This window comes from Diabrotica undecimpunctata, chromosome 1 (genome assembly GCF_040954645.1).
Source record: "Diabrotica undecimpunctata isolate CICGRU chromosome 1, icDiaUnde3, whole genome shotgun sequence".
Lineage (NCBI taxonomy): Eukaryota > Metazoa > Arthropoda > Insecta > Coleoptera > Chrysomelidae > Diabrotica > Diabrotica undecimpunctata.
Window position 1 is genome coordinate 24075110 of NC_092803.1, and position 6000 is coordinate 24081109.

Here is a 6000-nt window from a genome sequence, read left to right on the forward strand (position 1 = left end):
AACCTTCGGTATAAGCATGAAAAAAATATAATAAACGGACTATAAAGTTAAAAGTGGACTTTCACATAACATCTATTAGACATTCACGGATATGAGTAAAGATAAAATTGAAGAAATAAAACTCTAACTGGAAGAACGTAGATCCCATACGAATGAATAAATCGATAGATATTTTACATTCGAATTTATTTCTCAAAAGCCACTTACGCTAACTCAATAAAGTAACTTTGGATTTGAATTGACTTAATGATAAAGTTGCGTATGTCTAACTGTGATATTTTTAGAATTCTTTGGTTTTTAAAATTCGCTTGATGCCCTTCCATACGACCGATCATGACATATGGCATAGAAGTGCGCAAAGATATGAACAAAACGAAACAGATGCTAAGGGTTGCCGAGATGAAAACCCTAAGAACAATAGTGGTCAAAACAAGAAAAGACAGGGTGAGAAATACAAACGTTAGAGAGCAGTGCAAAATTCAAGATATTGTAAGATGGGGAAGGCAGCGTTAAAGGATGTGGTACAGTCATGTAAGACGAATGGACGAGAATAGACCCCCAAAAATTGCCCTAGAAAACAACCCGCCCGGTTCAAGACCTCCAGGAAGACCACCTAAAAGATGGAGGGATAGTTGGCAATCTACCTCCCAGGAAATTATCCAGAGGCAGCTTCAGTATTAAACAGATCGAAAGATCTCCAAGAAGTAGAACAACAACAACAAGCTTGATACCCTATTCCACAAGATCCGACCATTAGCGGTACCAAGCAAATTGTTTTGTCAGGATATCAGGTTTGCATGGTCTGAAAAAATCGGGCTTGAGTATACATGGCCGTCTTATTACCAGCGGCTACACTTAGAGGTGGAGTTCAGAACCATCCAGCTGACAGCAACGAAGGTGACAAGTACCAGATCACTCATGACAAGATCAGATATTTTCAGAATGCCACGATCCAACCTTTGTGCTCAGTTGTTTTCCTTAGATGCGTACGGAGCTAGCCGTGTCGTTTGATTTTATGCCAGTGTGTTGCTGGTCATTTCTTTAGTACGTGGTTTAAGCTCTCGTTATGCTCGCATCTCATTTGGCACTTTCTTTCGTTTGGTGGAATTAATGGGGTGCCTTTCGTTGGAAGTAAAGTTCCCTCTTAGCTAATCTGCTCTTATTTAGTCTTTCTCTGACCAGTAGGGTGGTAGATTCTTAATCCAGGCAGATCTCTTGCAGTGTGAAGCGCTCTGAGCAAGACCGTTACCGCTTAGCTGGCTTTTAACTTCTAGCGAAACCGTCGTGCTATCGACGCTGAACTGCCAGCTGTAGTTTGAGTTTATTTCATTATTTTCTCTCAGGGACGTAACATATAAGATTGTGAAAGGGTAGCTGCTATGCAACTAATAAGTGTTGTTGGTCTTTTTCTCATAATGGCTTTGATGTGGCCATTACGATTAGTCAACTCTCTCTTGTGAAAGTATGTATATAAGCATCGTAGCACGAACGATTGAGACAATTTTTTGCACAGTCATGCGTACGATCCTGTCACCGTACATCAACACTTTCATGTTAATTGTGGCACTCTGAAACTTATCAATATATCTCAGCAGTAGGTACGACTTCCAGACAAGCAATTTTTGTGACGGTTTGAACCTAGATTTGTCATTACCATCGAGCTGTGTATGCAGCCCGTTGAAGGCTACCCTGGTCTGACCAAGTGTATTGTACATTCTACCTAGATATCCAACTAACTCACTATAGTTTTTCATACGTTGTTTTCTTACACTCGCTGTGCTACTAGTGGTGCTTCAGCCCTAGTTGAGCCTCAACCTTCCCCAATTTATTTCGCCAATCATTTCTGTTCTTTGCCAACCGTTGCCAGTTAGCTGCGCCGATCTTCCTTGCGTCTCCGTCCACATCTCTACCAATAACTATTTCTTTATACTTCCCGCTCACTTCGAAATTATATTGCCTCCAAATACCATTTTCACAGATTGCGCCCATCTTCCTTTTGAAGACGAGTATTTGCGTCTGTTTTGGAGATGGTTCATATTTCTGACCCATATGTCAGCACTGGTATGATGAGTGTTTTATATATTGTTAGTTCGATTTTTGGCTTAAATTTCTGTTTTTAAGCTGCTTATTTAATCCAAAATAATATTTTTTCACCATCAGTACTCTTCGTTTTGCTTCTTCAGATATGTCATTATCGCTTGTCTTGAGAGAACCCAGATAGATAAACTTATTTACTACCTCAAAATTATAGTGGTATATGCTAGTTTTGTTCCGCGTTTCTAGCTCTATCTTTGTTATGTGCCATGGACGCCAACATTTTATTTTTATCCTCGTTTATTTTAAGGCCCATATTTTGTGTGATCGTCAAGTAGTTGAAAACTTTTTCATCAATCAAATCCAAATCATCAGCGTAAGCCATAATCTGCCTTGACTTATTAAAGATTGTTCCCCTGTTGTGCAACTCGGTATCTCTTATAGTATTTTCTAATGTAATATTAAAGAGAAGACACGCCAGCGCATCTGCATATGTTTTAAAGGCTTGTGACATATCGCCTTGTATTTGTACTCAACAAATTACTTTAATCACAATTGTTTTTACACACACTCGCTTTTATATATGTCTTAAAATACCATGGACTAGATGAATGACTGCAGATTCTAAGTGATAAAAATATAAATGGTACTTTTACTTTATCCAGGATATATCCTCTCCTACATCTAAGTTATTTACTATATTTCGCTTTTTTATACGTTATTGGTAATAAAAATAACAGTCCTATTTGAATATAACTTACCAATGCAAGTGATATATTCATCAAAGACGCTGCCAGATGTAAGCCAATTCCATGTCCAGTAATATCTAAGACAATCTTGAAAAAAATATAAATAGTGGCATAGTATACTACAATTAAAACAACAAAAATCATGTAAAGCAAAATAACGACCCCAAATATATCACCTACATCTCTTACAACCCCATTGAGGTAGAAATGGAATTTGGTAATGTCTTGGATGGAACTCTTCTCTTCTGTGAAGATAATCTTTTTGTTTGGCTGAACTACTATTTCGGTTCTTGTATCTTTAGCAAATCTTACCAAAACTAAATTCAACATTTTAAATCGATCGCGTAGACTAACATTGAGCCAAATGTACAAAAACAAGGCTAGAGTTACCTCGTATTGGACTAGCAATCGTATATAATCGTATTGAAGTAGGTTTGCATTATAAGACATCCAACCACAGTACAGTATAATTGTCAAGGTAACTACATTAGCAGCTATGAAATATATTAGGCCTCTATTGCTTTGTCTTAAGTTATGGTATTGCCGGAACTTGTCATCTACGTACTGTATTCCCTCGATAATATCGTGTAGCTTTTTTGGATTCAAGATAACAGTTGAAAAAGTGGCGATCATGACAATGGAATATACAAGTAACGAAGTTGTAGTATCAAGCATACTTAAGAGCCAATACTGATTGATTCCCAAGTTTGTTTGTCTTCCCATTACCGAGGAAAATGCTCCGATTACATGCAGGACTCTAACAAAAACCGCATAGGCTTGGTATGTTGTGCTTGGGTTATACGGTGGGGCTATTCCTAAAATATTGTAAAAAACCAAAATAGTTCTAGTGTTCATTTTAAACCTCTGTGATTTTTTTATATTACCTAGTTTGTTTGTAGTAAATAACTATGATAGTGTTTCTTAAGTAGCATAATTTATGAGGATAATAAAGTAAAGTGGAGGAATTTTTCCCATTACATATAATGGCAGACTAATATGATAATATACTTAGATATCTTTACTAAGGTTGTTTCAAAGCGTTGTATATTGCAATAAATATTAATATAATACCTACTGAAACAATAATAAAAATAGCCAGAAATAAAAAAAAGGAGAGCATTTTATTATAGGTAACTATCCTGAGTATACCAAAAATATAGTAGACGTACAAGAATTTAATCTTACAAATAAAAATTTTTAGAAAGATAGAGTGATTAAATGTTTAAAATCTTTTAACATTTACAAAACGAATATATGCGTTAATGTAAGAAATGTAAGCTTCTTCTTCTTCTTGTACTTTGTAACCTTCAAACGACCCATCAAAAACGGTGGGAGCCAATGTGTAAAGTATATCTACCCTCTGAACAACTTCCTTTGGGAGCCAATTAGGCTGCTTCTAACTCAGTCTCTTAGGTGTGAGAACGTCTTATCTTAAAAGTAAATCAGAAAAATAAGTTTGGCTAGGACAAATAAACCAAGATATTAACTGATCATATTTATTGTACAAAAAAGAATTTAAATTTTAACATTAATATAAAAACAAAACAATTAATGCCTAAAGCTTTACAAAAATTTTAAAATAATACTTACGGCTTCATGTGGTTGACAGGATAACTTGTTCATGGCTTCTGATGTTAGTTGGATGTACTGTAGCTGAATGAGTAGATTGTAAGATGATAAAGATGCCGGGATCAAGCCTGTTGTAGTTTCAAGCAGCTTCATGATATCTGCTATGCTACTGCAGCTCTCGTCCCAGGTGTGTGGTGCACGACGAAGACAAGGAAAGTTCTATCCAACAAGGGGAAACAAGAAAAAATTATTTTTCAATTAAATTTAGAATAATAAACCTTGTGTTAGCACCATCATAACTTTTAAACATTTCCTTACCATATTTATTAAAATATTGCAAATAATTACAATTTTAAGACAATATTAAATAGCAAATAGCAAAGGAAGAGTTGTGTACAATGTATTTAAATATATATTTAAATATATATTTACTATTTCCTGAAGATAATTGAACCAATATTAAACAACGTGTAAGCGAAGCTGCTGAAGTATCTTTACGTACAGTGGAAAGGTTTTACGTTCAGTATGCTGAATAAACGCAGAGTCAAATAATTCACTAAAATTTCCAGCTACAACACTTGCAAAAAGGAGAGCAACCGTGACAGACTTGAGGGAGTATGACAAACAGTTCATTAGAAATACTATTCACCATTTTCTTGAGACTGAACGTTGTCGTGTATCATTGAAGCTTTTGCAAAAAAAGCTTGAAGAGGTTTATGAGTGGACTGTAAGTGTGAGTTCTCTCTACAGAATTGTGAAACATTTGGGATTTAAATGGAAGCAAAAGAAAGATAATCGACGCAACTGTATATGTTGATCAAACAGTACAGCTGGTTCCCAAAACTGATACGATTCTTAAAGCGTATTTTTGTAGAAAATTGAGCAGTGTATTTTAAAGAATAAATACTTATTATTTACATACTGTCACTGCCAAATCTTAAAATTTGTCTGATCACTTATTCTGTTCAACCTCAAAAAATGGCTCCACATGCTAGCAAAGAACTAAAAGCAAGAATTGTAACGAAATTAGAAGATAGTTGGTCACTATCTGCCGTAGAGAACCATTTTAACCTAAGCAGAACAACAGTTTTTAATATTAATAAAAGATGGAGGAAACAAAAAACTCTCGAAGGTTCTGGAAGACCAAAAATATCTACCGCTCATGAAGATCGTACGCTTTTGGAGAGATTAGAAGAGGCGAAAACTGCAAGAATTATGTCACAGTTTCCGGGAAGAAAGACAACAACTTGGCGCAGAATTAAAGCATCGCGTCTTAGGTACCGAACTGCAGCAAAAAACAAGCACTTACACCACAACAGAAGCAATCAAGACTTATATTTGCTTTAAACCATCAGCTACAAAGTCAAGATTTTTGGGACTGGGTAATATTTACAATTTATGAATTAACATTATGTAATCAATTGTTTGTTGTTTGTTTGTTTATTTTATCATTTGTCTGTCATAATAAAGATAATATAATGTCAGACCAATCAAATACACTGCTCAAACTGATCAAATCTTATTAAGAGTTTCAGAGTATCAGTTTTTTTTGGAACCAGCTGTACATACAGGGCACACTACGCCAAATAGCTGGACAGATGATAGTGGCAAAGGATTGTTTGGAAACATTTCAAAGGGAAGTATATTG